At 38.1% G+C, this 16960-nt stretch overlaps 1 long non-coding RNA gene across 9 annotated transcripts in view; it reads left to right on the forward strand.

Annotated features, from left to right (window-relative positions):
- Positions 1 to 2540: 2540 nt before the first annotated feature.
- Positions 2541 to 16960, forward strand: part of LOC111560024 — a 319103-nt gene continuing 304683 nt past the window's right edge. For 2 of the 9 annotated variants that reach the window (XR_006596340.1, XR_006596338.1), the window contains exons 1-2: positions 2545 to 3329; positions 6943 to 7086. This is a non-coding gene — a long non-coding RNA (uncharacterized LOC111560024). Of the gene's footprint in view, positions 3330 to 6942; positions 7087 to 16960 lie in introns of all 9 variants that reach the window. The other 7 variants (XR_006596342.1, XR_006596343.1, XR_006596345.1 and 4 more) reach the window with 5 other exon arrangements.

Consider the following 16960-nt stretch of genomic DNA (forward strand, 5'->3'; position numbering starts at 1 on the left):
TCTGAACAACCACTGTGCTATTTCTTTGCTATTTCCCATGGTCTGTTCTGAACACATAAGAAAGAATCGTTTTCTAAAATAAAGTTAAATTTCATGTTAATTCAGTGTTATGGTTATGGTTAGGGTTAGGGTTAGGGGTTAGGGGTTAGGGTTAAGTTTAAGGGTTACGGTTAAGTTTACGTGTTAGGTGTTAGGGTTAGGGTCAGGATTTATGGGAGGTTTATGGGAATGCTATTAATATCTAGTGGATATAAACCAAGGATGTTGCTAAATATCTTAATATTGCAATATAGGCTCTGGCTACTCGTGTATAAAGAAATAATGGGGGGGCGCCTGGGTGGCGCAGTCGGTTAAGCGTCCGACTTCAGCCAGGTCACGATCTCGCGGTCCGTGAGTTCGAGCCCCGCATCAGGCTCTGGGCTGATGGCTCGGAGCCTGGGGCCTGTTTCAGATTCTGTGTCTCCCTCTCTCTGCCCCTCCCCCGTTCATGCTCTGTCTCTCTCTGTCCCAAAAATAAATAAACGTTGAAAAAAAAATTAAAAAAAAAAAAAGAAAAAAAAAGAAATAATGGGTCTAGGATGAGCATTTGAGAAATGTAGATGTAGATCCTCATTTCCAAATGTTCTTCTCTTTTTTAAATCCAACCCTGGCATTTAGCTAACTTCTGGAGACATAAGTCTTCGAAAATCTCACAGCCCTTTCACTTTCTGGAACATCTGCCTCCTAGAAATTTGCATGGTTTGTTCCTATGCTCCACCCTATTTCTGTTCAAATGTTGTATCTCACTGAGACTCTCTCTGATCACCCAGTACAAACTCCAATGCCCAGATACTTCTTCTTCCCTGAGCAATTTGTATAGGACTGATTACCATCTGACGTTGTCCTAATTATATTTTTGTCTACTGTGTGTTTCTCCTCACTAGAATGTAAACTCCAATTGGGTAGGTATTTTGTCTGTTTTGTTTGCTGCTTTTCCCTTTAGAGCAGTGACTGGCACAGAGAAGAAAACTTAATAAATATTTGTAGAAATATAAGATAGCACATGAAAGCCGATGACGTCAGCAGGGTCTTCTGATAATGAAAGGCAAGCACTAAATCCAGTCATTGTCTGAAGCAATCTGAGAACAGAAGAATCAGTCTGAGCTGTCTGGTGAAAAGGGTTGTGCTTGTCTCTTGTGTATTTCAGACAGCACAACATGCTCAGAGGCCATGGAGTTAGAGGAAATGTGTTCCCTTGGAGAAATCACAGGAATAAAGCCTCAGAGGGCATACTGTGAAATAATGACAAAGACATAATGACTGTGAAAGAAATCAAGTGGGGGAGTTAAGTAGGAAAAGGAACATGCCGGGCATCCAAGCTACTGAAGTCTGGGCATTCGTTGCATGCAGTGGGAATAAGGGAATCAGCCAAGCAAACATTTTAAGCCAAGGAGTAGCCTTATCACATATAAAGTTTTGAGTGACCAGAAATGCTGTGCAATCAAAGATGAGCTGGAGGAGACGCAGGTTTGAAAGGAAGATCTTCTAGGGACCAGCTCTTGTACTTAGGAGAAGGGATGATCATGTTTTTAAATATTTTATTTCTATACAAATTCACGTTTTTAAAAGTTTTCTTAAATAGACCTATATAACTTTTGATAAGAAAATAGAATGCTTTATGGGGCAACTGGGTGGCTCAGTCAGTTAAGCATCCAACTCTTGATCTTGGCTCAGGTCATGACCTCATGGGTCGTGAGCTCCAGTCCCACATGGGGCTCTGTGCTGACAGCACAGATCCTGTTTGGGATTCTCTCTCGCTGCCTCTTCCCCGATCATGCTCTCTCTTTCTCTCTCTCAAAATAAATAAATAAACATTAAAAAAAAAGAAAATAGATACTTTAGTTTTAAATAATGCACAGGTTTAAATTTTTAAAAAATTCCTAGAAATAAGGAAAACATGAAAATGGTGCTATGTAAGTAAATATCTTGGAGGGATAATACTAAAATACTAAAACATTTTCTTTGAAATGAGATATTCTCATTAGTATCAGATTAATGACAATCAAGGCTTCTTATAGCATTTCTTGTGGGTTGAGTTTCTTCACGTTACATTTACTTTCCTTTGCTTGTTTGCTGATTGGTGTGTGTGTGCAAGAGACAAGAGAGACAGAAAGGGAGAGTGAGCAAGAGGGGATGTTCTGCTTTAAGTTAAGGTTATTTTTCTCCTATTCTTATTTCATTGGCTCCTATGCTGCTGGTAACACTTTGGTGCTTAAAAAAATGAACTGACCAATCTGTGCTACCAGGGAAGAGTCCATAAATTGTTGTCCTGAATTCCTGTGGTAACTTGCAGGAAAATTTTTCATGTCCAGTGTCCTTGATGTCCTGCAAATGATGGCAAAGAATATTTTCTTTCCTTTTTTTTTTTTTAATTTTTTTCAACGTTTATTTATTTTTTGGGACAGAGAGAGACAGAGCATGAACGGGGGAGGGGCAGAGAGAGAGGGAGACACAGAATCGGAAACAGGCTCCATGCTCTGAGCCATCAGCCCAGAGCCTGACGCGGGGCTCGAACTCACGGACCGCGAGATCGTGACCTGGCTGAAGTCGGAAGCTTAACCGACTGCGCCACCCAGGTGTCCCAAGAATATTTTCAAATCACTTGCATCAGGAATCCATTTAGATGGTACCTACTCTACAAAAGGAAAATTGATAGCATCTACATGACAAATCTGAAGAGAACCTGGGAGAAGCTTCTGCAGGGAGGCAACATTGTTGCCATTGAAACCCCAGCTGATGTCAGCGTCATATGCTTTAGGGATACTGGTTGGTGAGCTGTGCTGCATTTGGCTGCTGCCCTATGGACGCTCCTACTGCTGGAACCTTCTCTAGCTCGATCCAGGCAATTTACTTCTGGAACCTTCAGTACCCTCATCCAGGAGCCTTCAGAGAGCCGAGACTTCCGGTAGTTACTGATCCCAGGGCTGACCACTAGCCTCTCCTAAATTAATCAGCCTGTCATTGCTCTGTGTGATACCAACTCTCCTCTGCGCTGCGTGGTCATTGCCATTGCCACCCCCTGCAACTTGTTAGCAAAGGAAGCTCACTCAGTGGCCTTGATGAGGGGCAGCCGGGCAGGGAGTTTCTGCACCTGCGTGCTCCACATCTCGCGGGAACACCAACGGGAAATCACAGCTGATCCCTATTTCTGCAGACGTGTTGGGGAGATTGAGAAGCAAGAACCAGCTGCTGCTGCAAAGGCTGTGACCGAGGAGGAAGGTCGGGTAGGTGGACTGCTCCAGTTCCCGAGGTTCCTGCTGCTCAACCTTAGGTTGCAGACTGGCCTGAAGGTAGGCGGTTCCCGTCTGTGCCCAGTAAGCAGTGCCCTGCTCCGGCCCGGGGCCGGGGGGGCGGGTTTGCAGCTCCCCCTGCGGGGGCCTCTGCACGGGTAGGGACGGCCGGCTAGTATCTTATGCTGTTTTTCCACGGACTCTTAAAACAGAAAATAGAAATGAGGTTGAAGAAAAGTACACGATTTCTAAAAAAAAAAACAAAAAAAAAAAACCAATGACAAAACACCCCACAAAACACAACATACTCTCTCTCTCTCTCTCTCTCTCTCTCTCTCTCTCTCTCTCTCTCTCTCTCTCTCTCTCTCTCTCAAACCATATGGCCCCTCTAGCAATTTTCAGTGGTCAGTATGAATTGTTAGAGAAATCCCCCTTCCCCAAACTCCCCGTTTATCGGGCCACTTCTCAGCGAAGCATTTTACAGCTGTGAAATCATTCCGATTAGAAAAAAGTCTCCCTCAACATTTGGGTTTAGAATTTTAGGCCCAGCATGTATGAGTACTTGAAATGATTGTGTGTATTTATTCGCTCTATTGCTTGGCCGTTAGGTTTCAGGTCATCCCGTCTCCCTTTTCTAGAATAGGCGATGCTTTCAGGCTTTGTTTTAGCCTTGTCCGTAGAAGAGCGCCTGGTATGAAGTACCTGTTCCCGTGAGTAGGTTTTGGCTGCCTGCATTACTATTTTGATATTGGAAAATGGCCTTTGAAAATAGTTGTTTTGAAACAAAGCTATGAGTTTATTATGTGGGCCTCAGAGTGTAGAAAAGTAATAGTAACTGCCAGAAAAGAGATTCCTCAAGGAATACAGATTAAGGCAGTGCTTTCTCCTTACGTGTGGAAGCTTAGAAAGCATTTCCAGGGTTTCAGCTCTTCCATTTGACAAACTCCGTGAATAACCTTCCCCCATTAAGCAAACCTGGTAACCATTGTAATCCCGTGTGCTCATCTATACAATAAAGGGATTGAATTAAGTCATCTTTCTGTGCTTGTAGGACCAGCTGGACAATAATGTGAGCTTGCAGTCATGTATTTATGTTCTGGTTAAAATTTTCTTTTTGGGTCTATAACTTGGGGCCCAGTCTTTACCTTTTGGGGGTCTTTGGTTCCCTCATGGAGAAAGTGAGAGTATTTAAATACATGATGCAGTTCAGATATCTATGAAATTCTGTAACATTTATACTTCTTGAGTTATAGCAGCGTTTAAAGTCTTGAAAATGAATTAGTTGCACTGTCTTGCGTTTCAGTTTTTGTGGGATGAAAAAGTTAGGGAGCTAAACAATTTTGCAGTGCACATGTTCTCAGATCGTTGTAAATTTGGTTCATAATTCAAGAAACAGGGTGGTTTATGAGGTAAGAGGATGGTTTGAGGACAGTGATAATTCAGAAGCCCTAAGAAGTTGGAAACTAAAAATTAGTACTGTTAAACCTTGGGTTCTTGTGTTTCTATTCCAGATACCCTGGTTTTCTCATTTTGAGACTATTAACAAAAGCACTTGTATTGATTTTTACTTGTCATTTAAATTGCAGGAGTCAAGACTTGAGAAGTTTTGCTGTGAAAGTCAGGAATTTAATCCATTGTAAAACCCCACTGATAAACTGTTTAGAAAAGAAAGTGATAGACACCAGGACTACTTTATTATAAGTCACAGATGGTTAATTTGATCTTGATTAACATTATAGTACAACCAAAACCCACAACTTTTTATTAGAGAACCTTTGGGATTTTGAGAAGCTATGAGTCACAAATGCTTGTGAAAATTCCTAAGCCCAAGGTTAGCAGGTATTTATTTCCCAGTTACAACAAATTATCTCCCCGTAGTATTGAAGAAAAATTTATACTTCTCTCTTTTTAAAGTTGAGCTTCTGGTTAAATCTCTTCACCAAAATGGACAGTACCTTTCTCTTACATTCAAAGGTTTGTTTAGTGATGACTGTGGAATTATAAACTGGAGGATGTGAACATTCATCATTGGAAACAGCATTTTGAAATAATGGTTTTTATAGGAAACTGTTTACATACTTTTGGATATCATGCCTGCCATTGAGACATTTTATAATCACAAAAATTTGAGGTAACTTAGTGTCATTTTGCTATCATAGTTCTAATAATTTAGTATTGGACTGTGCAGAGTCCTTAAAATTAGGAATAAATAAAGGTATCTCTGTTTATATAAAGCTATCACAGAAGTAAGACGAGTAGTTCTTGATTAAATTTAAAATACAATGCAGAATTTTGATTAGGAACAGATTTTTGCATCAAAACACAGTGAATGTAGATAGAAAAACTTGAAAGAAAAAGTTGAACATTTGAAAAAAAGAGAAACTTAAATCTGAATATGGTGTCAAGACATTTTTTTGCTCGTTATGGCCCCCCAATTTCTTTCTTTCTAAGAGTTGGAATAGTATTTATTTCTTTAGAAATATTTCAAAATTTATTGGAATTAGAAATTCATTTTATTACTTTCATTTTACCAGTGCTAAATAATATTTCCTTACATTATAACAATTATAATCAGCTAATCGTTTATTAATGGATGTCTCTATAGCATAATGGCAAATACTATGGTAACTAAAACAATGATCCAAATACTTCATTCCAGATATATAAGGTTTACATGTTGGCATCAATAGTTTAACTGAACTATATTATTTAAGTTTATAAATGGTGTATTTGTAATGCCTTCCTCAGGTCAACGTGTTCTTGGCTCCCAAAAAATCTTCTGTGGTGTCTGTAAAGAATAAAGGTGCTTTATGTGAAGAAAACAAGTAACGATTACAGTAAATTCTTGTTTTATTGCCCTCACCAGAGGCCATTAGAGAAATTACCAGCTATAGCTGCCTCCCTTTGCTCAGAGGGTTCTTCCAGCCTGTACCTCTCACCTTCAAATTTACAAATTTATTTTTCATTCCTCCCTCCTTTTCAATACCTTTGTTGGCTTATGTTCTATTCTCTTTAACCCCTTTAGATTGCCTTGGGTATTGGATTTTCTGCCTGGCTTTGATTTCTTCATAGGATGCTGTTCCTCAAATTAGTTCTTTGCACAAATGCTCTGATAGGTGACACCTAAATCTGCCCCACACTCTCTGGATACTTCATCCCTGTTGATGACATTCACTTTTCTGGGAGTGAGCACCATACATTATTATGAATTATGCTTGCCATCAGTGATAAATTTAACCCTGAGTAAAGTTTAATAGAAAGAAAGCTCTTAGGCAAAAGAATATATTTTAAAGAAAGGGTGAATTTTGTGCATTATTTTCTCCTTAAATAAATGTATCAGAAAAAGAAGGTAAAGTCAGTATATTTTTCATTGTCGATGAAATATTAAACCATTACTTGCTACATACAGCTTGTTTTATTTTCTTCATTTCATAATCACAAAGTTAAATCAAAAGAGTAGAATCTTTTGAGTGATATGTATAGAAAACATTTATTTAAGAAATTGACCTTACGCATTTGTGGGAGCTGGTTAAACAGTCTTTATGAAGCTGTTTTGTGTCTGGTATAAGGTCAACAGGGCTGGCAGTCAGAAAGAGAAGATGATAGTAAATAGGGTAGAGAATGGACAAACCGGGACCCATGAGGACAAAGTAAAACCTTACTCTGTTTCTAGGCCTACAACTTTGGTGATGAGAAGATCTTCTAGGAGCACATGGTGTTCTTCAGAGGACTAAAAACCACGTGGCCCAGTAAGGATCCTACAGGACCCGGAGAAGCCACAGGAGCTGTGGACTCGCTGGTGCCTCACAGTACCCTGGTGAGTCGGCAGATAGTGACAGTGTGTGCAAACTGCATCAGTGCTGGGTATTCTGAACTTTCAAGCATGAAGAACATAGCTACTGCTTTACTTCTGTCCACCGGTCTTGCATAAATTAGCTCTCGTGGCCTGCATTAACTTGCAACCTTGCGTGGAGGCAATGTTGCGAAACATAATCCAGTTTAGCTAAGTTGACAGTCCACATCCACCCACTGTATGCACAGTTTGCTGTATAAATTTACATGGCCACAGACTGTGTTGTGATCATTTTTAGTGCACTCCCCATTCTCACCAATATTTGGTATTGTTCATTGGTTTTATCTATTTAGTGTAAAATTGTATCTCATTATTCATTGTGGTTTTAACTTGTATTTCCCCTACTAATGAGAAGTGAACATACATTCATATGCTTACTGACCACTTGTGTTTCCTCTTCTGTGGAAATGCCCATTCTTATCTCTTGGCTCATCTTTTATTAGATAATCTTCTGTTCACTGATATGGTGAAAAACTTCATGTAATCTTATTATTAACTCTTTGTTGATATTTTATTTGCGAGTATCTTTTCCTAATTTGTGGTTTGTCTTTTCATTTTTAAAAGGTGTCCTTTAATGAATGTATGTCTTTCTTGATTTTGCAGTGGTGAATTTTTTGAGTTGTTAATATCATTATTTTCTGTGTTTTGTTTAGGAAATCCTTCCCTGTACCAAGGCTATAAAACATTCTAATAGTTTCACACATTTATTTCATATTTCTTGTTTAAATACTTGATGAGAGAATTCAATTACCATTGCCGTTGTTTATCCTGTATGGATAACCAGTTGTCCTAACACTAAATATTGAAAAGTTCTTCCCTTCTCACTAATCTACAAATGTTATATATTAAGTTTCCATATAGGTTAGATCTGTTTGGAGAGCTTTATGTAAATTACTCTTAGCTTTATAGTAAGCCTTGATAATACTTCTTTGGGAGTACTTTGGTTATTAGTGGATGTGAGGTCTTTCAAATTTTCAAGTTATGAGTAACTAAAGGATTGTATTATATTGTTTTAATCAAGTTACAGTAAATGCGTAAGTCAGTTTGAGTTGAACAAATATATTTTTTACAGTGTCTGATTTTCACACATGAAATTTCCTCTCCAGTTTTAATCTTTTAATATCTTATGCAAAATTTTATAATCTGTTGGTAGAAAGTTCTTGTCTAATTTTCTTAGGGTTATTTCTAGGTAGCAAATAGACCTTTTTTAATAAAGACGACTGCATCAAATAATTAAAGAATTTATCAAGTATTTTTTTAATATTTTTTCTCTAGATTATTTTTGGTTTATAACAGAATTATGTATCTCAAATAATGATATATATATTTTTATTTCCATTTATTATGTCTTTTTTTCTGGCCTAATTATACTGTCTCGGGCTTTTACTACAATTTTTAAAATTATTTTTTTGTGGTAAAACACATAAAATTTATCATCTTAACCATTTTTAAGTACAAAGTACACTAGTGTTAATTACGCCCATTGTTGTGTAGCAAATCTCTATAAATTTGTCATCTTGTAAAACTGAAATTCTATATGTATATAGCAACTTTGTTTTTTTTTCTTTCCCCTACAGTCCCTGGCAAACACCGTTCTACTTTTCTGTTTCTAAGGGTTTGACTCTTTTAGATATTTCATGTAAGTGGAATCATGTAGTGTTAGTTTTCTTGGAATTGGTTGCTTTTACTCGGCAAGTGTCCTCAAGGTTTATTCATGTTGTAACATATGATAAGATTTCCTTGTGTTTCAAGGCTGAATAATATTTCATTGGATGTACATACTACATCTTATTATTCATTTGTTGATGGACATTTGGTTTGCTTCTATGTCTTGGCTGTTGTGGATAAGGCTGCAATAAACGTGGGTGTGCAAATATCTCAGATCCTGTTTTTAATTGAGGAATGGAGTTGCTAGATCTTATGATAGTTCCATTTTTAATATTTTGGGGAACCTCCGTACTATTTTCCATAAGAGTTGCACAGTATTACACCCCCATCAACAGTAATTTTAAATTCTCCACTACCTTGCCAATGGTTGTTTGTTTGTTTGTTTGTTTATTTATTTATTTACTTATTTATTTTTTGACAGCAGCCATCCTATTGGGTGTTAGGTGATACGTAATTGTGGTTGTGTTTTCCTGGTGATCAGGGATACCAAACATCTTTTCATATGCATGGTGGTCATTTTGATACCTTCTTTGGAAAAATGTCTGTTCAAGTCCTTTGCCTATTTTCAAATTGGATAATTTGTGGGTTTATGTTAATTTATATGAAATTTTTATATATTCTAGATATAAAACAGCATATTAACATATGATTGCAAATATTTTCTATAGTTCCACAGGTTACTTTTCATTCTGCTGATTATTTCTTTTGTTGCACAGAAGTTAAGTTTGATCTATTCCATTTATGTATTTTTGTTTTGTGGCCTGTGTTTTTGGTGTCATTTACAAGAAATTGTTGCCAAATTCAGTGTCCTGCAGGTGTTTCTCTGTTTTCTTACAGAAGTTTTGTAGTGTCAGGTCTTATGTTTAAGTCTATAAATGATTTTGAGCTAATTTTTGTATATGGTGTAAGACAAGGGTCCAATTTCATTCTTTTGCATGTAGATATCTAAGTTCTCCATCACCATTTGTAGAATAGACTATCCTTTTTCCATGTATAGTTTGTCACACTTCTCAATGATCGTTTAACCATAAATGTGAGAATTTATTTCTGGACTTTCTATTCTGTTCTATTGATCAGTGTGGTTTTTTTTAATGCCAGTACCATTCTGTTTTGATTACCATAGCTGTGTAGTACATTTTGAAATTAGGATGTGTGAGGTTTCCAGTTTTGTTTTTCTTAAGAGTTTTTTTTTTTTTAATTTTCTTGGCTATTCATGGTCTTTTGTGGTTCCATATGAATTTTAGAATTTTTTCAGCTTCTGCAAAAAGATGCCATAAAGTTTTGATAGTTGCATTGAATGTGTAGATCATTTTGGGTAGTGTGGATAATTTAACAATATTAAGTCTTCTGATCCATAATGTGAATATCTTTCCATTTATTTGTGTATTTAATGACTTTCAGTAATGTTTTTTTTTTAGTTTTCAACATACTGGTCTTTCATCTTCTTGGTTAAGTTCATTCTTAAGTATTGTATTGGCACTACTAATGGAATTTAAACAAAAAATTCTTCCATAAATTGTTTGTTGTTAGTGTGTAGAAATGCAATTAATTTTTGTATGTGTTTGGGAATTAGTTTTAACTGTGTGTGTGTGTGTGTGTGTGTGTAATCTTTAGGATATTCTACATACACAATATCATGTCCTCTGTGAACACAAATAATTTTACTTCTTCCTTTCTGATTTAGATCCATTTATTCCTTTTATTGCCTAATTATTTGGGCTAGAACTTCCATCACTGTGTTGAAAAGAAGTGGTAATTTATTCAAGAAATAAATTCCTCTTGTTCACGGTGATTAATACTTTCGATGTGTGGTTGAATTGAGTTTTCTAGTATTTTATTGAAGATTTTTGTGTCATTATTCATCAGGGATATTGTAGTTATCTTTTTCTTATAGTATCTTGGTTTGACTTTGGTATCAGGGTAACGTTGGCCTAGTAAAATGATTTTTGAAGTGTTATATTCCCTTTAAGTTTTTCAAGGATTGATGTTAATTCCTCTTTAAATGTTTTGTAGAATTCTCTAGGGAAGCCATCTGGTCCTGGGCTTTTCATTAATTTTTTCTCTCCCATTTGATTTATATGGAAATCCCTAACTGGAAAAAAAAAGTGTCTCTGTACAGCCTCCCGAGACACCTGAGAGATTCATCCATCTGTGCACTTACTAGAGAGTGGACTGGACTGTGGCAGAGGTGGTGGAATTAGGAGCAGCAGAGGCAGTGATGACAGAAAAGGCAGTGAACTGACACAACTACACAAGGAGGTGTAGAGGAAAGGCACTGAGTGGGGGCCTGCCTGACTGCAGGTGCTGCAGTTGCTGCTGGAGACCATAGTAAGGAGGGGGAAGGAAAGGAAAGGGAAGTAGACAGAGAAGACTGCAGAAGGGCATCTCCTGCTGTCTGCTCTGGGAGGCAAAAGGATGAGCCATAGTTCTTAGGGACCCCCTTTCCCACCTGAGGGTACACGCTAATGGGCCTTGGGAACAGCCAATGCCTCAAGCCATTGGTACACATACCTCCCCCACTCTGCCATCATGTCCTCCCCCCTTTTTTTTTCTTTTAAATGTGTGTATGTACTGTCCACTCAGTAAGAGGAAGCAGAGACTTCTGTGATAGGTCACCTTCTGGAAAACAAAAGGAAGGCTCTTCACTACCAACTTGTTGAACTGTTAGAATCAAAGTAAACAAAAACTTGACTAAGTAAGAAAGGTGTTTGCTTCTTGAAATGCAGTGGCAGAGGCACTTCTCATCAAATACCATGAAAAATCATAATACGGTATCACAAAAATAAAATTTCCAGCAGTTGAACCCAAAGACACAGAATATTATGCTCTAACATAAAAAAATGTAAAATTGTTGTTAAGAAAAAAATTAACGAGATGCAAGGAAAGTCATAAAGGCAATACAGTGATCTCAGGAATAAAACTGATGAACAGAAGGAGTATTTTACCAAAGAGATTAAAATCCTAAGAAAGAACTAAACAAACTCGACAGCTGAAGAACTTGATAAATGAGATAAAGAATGTGTTAGAATGCATTGGAAATAGAGCAGATCATATGGAAGAAAGATAGCAAGCTCAAGCATAGAAACAGAAAAATAGTTGAAGTGAAAAAGGGGAGAACTAAGATTTAAAAAAAAATATTTTTAAATGTTTATTTTTCAGAGAGAGACAGAATACAAGTGGGGGAGGGGCAGAGAGCGAGGGGGACACAGAATCTGAAACAGACTCCAGGCTATGAGCTGTCAGCACAGAACCTGACGTGGGGCTCAAACTCACGGGCGATGAGACCATGACTTGAGCTGAAGTTGGACACTCAACCGACTGAGCCACCCAGGCACCCTGAGAACTAAGATTTTTTAAAAGTGAAGGAACATTAGAATTCCTAATTCTAAGAAGATAGAAGATACGTAAGGAGAAGATATGTAAGTCCATGAGGCTAATGGAACACCTTATTGTCTCAATGTAAAAAGACTTTTACACTATAACTGTCAAAATTCAAAGATAAATAATTTTAAAATCAGCCTAGGAAAAAAAGACAGTAACCTACAAAGGTGTGCCTATTAGCAGGTTTCTCGACCTACAAGGGTGTGCCTATTAGCAGGTTTCTGGACCAAAACCCTAGAGGCCAGGAGGGAATAGAATGATATCTTAAAAGTATTAAAAGTATTAAAAGATCAAAACTGCTAGCCAAGAATATTCTATTTGGCAAAGTTATCCTTCACATATGAAGGAGAAATAAAGGCTTTACCAGACAAAAACAAAACAAAACCAAAAACAAGCTGAGGAGTTCACCATTACTAGACCTGCCTTTGAACAAATGTTGAAAGGAGCCCTGTAAGCTGAAATACGACAGAGGCACACAAAACTTTGATTAAAGTGATTAGTAGTCAGAATTAGAATATTTTGACTCTTTAACTCTTTTTTAAAAATAGTATATTAGCGGCGGGGCGCCTGAGTGGCTCAGTTGGTTAAGCCTCTGGTTTGGCCTCAGGTCATGATCTTGTGGTTGGTGGGTTAGAACCCTACATGGGGCTCTGTGTTGACAGCTCAGAGCCTGGAGCCTGCTTTGGATTCTGTATCTCTCTCTCTGCCCCTCCCCCACTCGCAATGTGTCTCTCAGTCTCCCTCTCTCTCAAAAATAAATAATACACATTACAAATATTTAAAAAAAAATTAAAAATAAAGGAGGGGCACCTGGGTGGCTCAGTCGTTGAGTATCTGACTCTTGATTTTAGCTTAGATCATGAACTCACAGTGCCATCTGACTGAGCCCTGTGTCAGGATCCACACTTGCATGGAGCCTGCTTGGGGTTGTCTCTGTTCCTCTCTCCCCCTCCGTCTCCCCCTCCGTCTCCCCCTCCGTCTCCCCCTCCGTCTCCCCCTCCGTCTCCCCCTCCGTCTCCCCCTCCGTCTCCCCCTCCGTCTCCCCCTCCGTCTCCCCCTCCGTCTCCCCCTCTCTCCCCCCGTCTCTCCCCCCGTCTCTCCCCCCGTCTCTCCCCCCGTCTCTCCCCCCGTCTCTCCCCCCGTCTCTCCCCCCGTCTCTCCCCCCGTCTCTCCCCCCGTCTCTCCCCCGTCTCTCCCCCCTCTCCCCCCTCTCCCCCCTCTCTCCCCCTCTCTCCTCCCTCTCCCCCTCCCTCTCCCCCTCTCCCTCCCTCTCCCCCTCTCTCTCCCTCTCCCCCTCTCTCTCCCTCTCCCCCTCTCTCTCCCTCTCCCCGTCTCTCTCCCTCTCCCCCTCTCCCCCTCTCCCCCTCTCCCCCTCTCTCCCTCTCCCCCTCTCTCTCCGTCCCCCCCCTCTCTCCGTCCCCCCCTCTCTCCCCCTCCCCCCTCTCTCCCCCTCCCCCCCTCCCCCTCCCCCCTCTCCCCCTCTCCCCCTCTCCCCCTCTCCCCCTCCCCCTCCCCCTCCCCCCTCCCCCTCCCCCTCCCCCCTCCCCCCCTCCCCCTCCCCCCCTCACATGATTATTTCAATAGTTACAGGAAAATCATTTCACAAAATACCTTTCCCTGATAAAAAACCCTTAATAGAGTGGTTATAGGGGGAATGCCCCTCAACATAATAAAGTACATTTGTGACAAAGCCATAGATAACATTAAACTTAACGGAGAGAAATTGAAAGTATTTTCTCTCAGATCAGTAACAAAGCAAGAATGCCCACTCTCAGTATTCCTATTCAATATAGTGCTGAAAGTCCTAGCTAGAGCAATTTGGCAAGATAAAGATATAAAAGGCATCCAAATCAGAAAGAAGAAAAATTGTCCTTATTTGCTGATATGATCCAATATACAGAAAATCTCAAAAGAATCAGGCAATAAACTATTGTAATTAATCAATTTCTGTAAAGTGTCAGGATACAAAACCAATATACAGAAATCGATTGCATTCCTTTACACGAATAATGAAGCATCTGTAAAAGAAAGAAAACCACCCCATTCATGATAGCATCAAAAACAATAAAATACATATGAATGAATTTAACAAAATAAGTGAAAGATTAGTACAATGAAAAGTATAAAACTTTGCTGAAAGAAATTGAAGACCTAAATAAATGGAAAAACATCCCATGTTTATGGATCATAAGAATGAATATAATTAAAGTGGCTATATTACTCAAAACTGTCTACATATTTAGTTCAGTCCCCATCAAAATACCAAAGATATTCTTCACCAAACTGGAACCAATCCAAAGATTTGTATGGAACCACAAAAGACCCCAAATAGTCCAAGCAATTCTGAGAAAAAAGAACAAAGCTAGAGGTATTACACTTCCAGATTTCAAACTGTACTATAAAGCCATAGTACCAAACACAGTGTGATGCTAGCACAAAAGTAGACACACTTACCAGTGGAACAGAAGAGGGAACCTAGGATTAAAGCCCAGCATATACAGTCATCTATTTGACAAGGGAGTCAAGAGCATCCAATGGGGAAAGCATAGTCTCTTCAGTAAATGCATTGAGAAAACTGGAGAAACACATGTAGAACGTGAAATTGGACCCTTATCTCATACCACTCACAAAAATTAAAATGGATCGAAGATTTAAACTTACATCCCGATACCATAAAACTAAAAAATATAAGAAAGAAGTTCATTCATACTGATTTTGGCAATAATTTTTTTTGGGCATGATGCTAAAAGCACAAACAACAAAAGAAAAAATAAATGGGACTACAGTAAATTTAAAACTTTTGCGCAGCAAATTAAACACCACCATGAAAAGACAACCTATAGAATAGGAGAAAATGTTTGCAAATCTTGTATTAGAAAAGGGACTAACATCCAAAATATATAAAGGAGTCATGTAACTCAAAAACAATAAATAATCGAAATAAAAATTGGGCAGAAGTACTAAATAGACATTTCTCCAAAGAGGACATCAAAATGGCCAACTTAAGGAGTGAGATAGTGCTTAGTGATCAGGACTAAACCTTCTGTTGGCATAGATTGAATGTGTGGAATTAATTTAACAGACAACTTTGAAGAGTTTACTTGTAGCAGACTGTGCTGAGAGTTGGAAATACCGCAGTAGCTGCAATTGACAAAAACCTGCCTGATAACTCAGAGATCTGGCCCACTCAGTGCTGGGTCTGGGGATCGTCAAGGATTAGCTTTCTAATCAGAAAGAAAACAACACGTTTTCACATTGTACTTCCTTTTAAATCATCTTGGCAATGTTATGGACATCACGTAGAACATAATATTCTAAAAGTTTATTCTGGTTGTAAAAACAATGCATGCTGGCTGAAGAAGTACAGGCAAAAGAAAATAAATATGACCAAATAATGTAACTATCTAATATTAACTTTTATAGGCTAACATTTTGCCCCCCAAATTAACATAATTTTGAACATGTCTTGTTGTCTGCTTTTTCTATTTTATATTTGAATAAATACAAAATTATTAGAACACCTACTGTGGAAATACTTAAATATCCACAAGTATAAAAGATCCATTGGTTACAAGGTTACCATCCAAAGTTTAGCACTATTAATGTCTTATATATATTTTTTGGTAACATTTATACACATAGTGTTTTAAAATTTGCCATATCTAGAAGTTAATGTCTTTATTTTCTCATTTAAGTTTCCATCCTTTGGTTATTCACTTATGCATTTCCCTAATTGAGGCTGGTATAATTTATAAAGTTGATTGTATAGATCTTGCTCTATAGTTCTGTTTTTCAAATGATAGATTTGTTGAACTGGAATATATTTGGGTGAATGAATCTGAGTTTTCGGTGTGTAAGTACACAATGTCTAATGGCTTTTCATAATATTCTTAAATTCTCAAAAGTAGTTTCTTGAGAGATTTGCATGCCTATAGTGTGCTAATAGTGGGTTGTAAAATCTTCTGGAATAATATTTCAGGCAAAATCGTTCTCTTTTTCTTATACTGAATGTCCTGTTTCTATTTGTAGTCTAAGTCTTTTCCAGTCTCTTAAGTAGCTATTAGAATTCTTCACTAGGATGAGGCTTTAAGGGAGCATTCTTTTCCCAGTATAAATGTCTAGCTTTGGGGTTGGCCAGTGCAGGTTATGGAATCAAAGCAAACCTGATAGTCAGTGGACTCTGATGTGCACTCAGGTTGACGGGACAGGTAGACCATGAGTTCTACCCACATTCGAATTTTGGCGTTACGTCCTACCAGATGTGTAACCTTGGCTCTCTGTGTATCAGTTTCCTCATAGGATATTACACTTATTGTACTTTTCACCTATAAAATTTCTATTTGATTCTTTTTTATATTTTTTCTTTCTTCAGATTGTCTATTTTTTGAGACATCGTTCTCCTGGTTTCCTTCAGTTGTTTGTCTGTGGTGTCCTTTGGCTCTTTGAGCATCTTCATAGGTCATGAGGAGATGTTTTACAGATGATGATAAGAAAAAAAATGATAATATTTGTGAAGCATTTACAGTAATTCTTGGCTCATCTATAGTAAGCTCTCAGTAAATACCAGCTTATTATTATGTAGGTTGCTCTGACCCACTCTTGGCTTCTGTAACATAAAAATTTTTTAAGTAATAACCTGAGGAATGTTCTTGCAAAATTCCTGTCAATGAAGTTACTATTCTTATATTTAGTTTGATGTTTTTCTGTCACTGATGCTTATAAAATGAATCAGTAGCATATAAAACTCCTTACAGAAACCAGTAAAAACTTTTCTCATAATGGTGAGGCA

The sequence above is a fragment of the Felis catus genome, chromosome B1 (assembly GCF_018350175.1).
Source record: "Felis catus isolate Fca126 chromosome B1, F.catus_Fca126_mat1.0, whole genome shotgun sequence".
NCBI lineage: Eukaryota > Metazoa > Chordata > Mammalia > Carnivora > Felidae > Felis > Felis catus.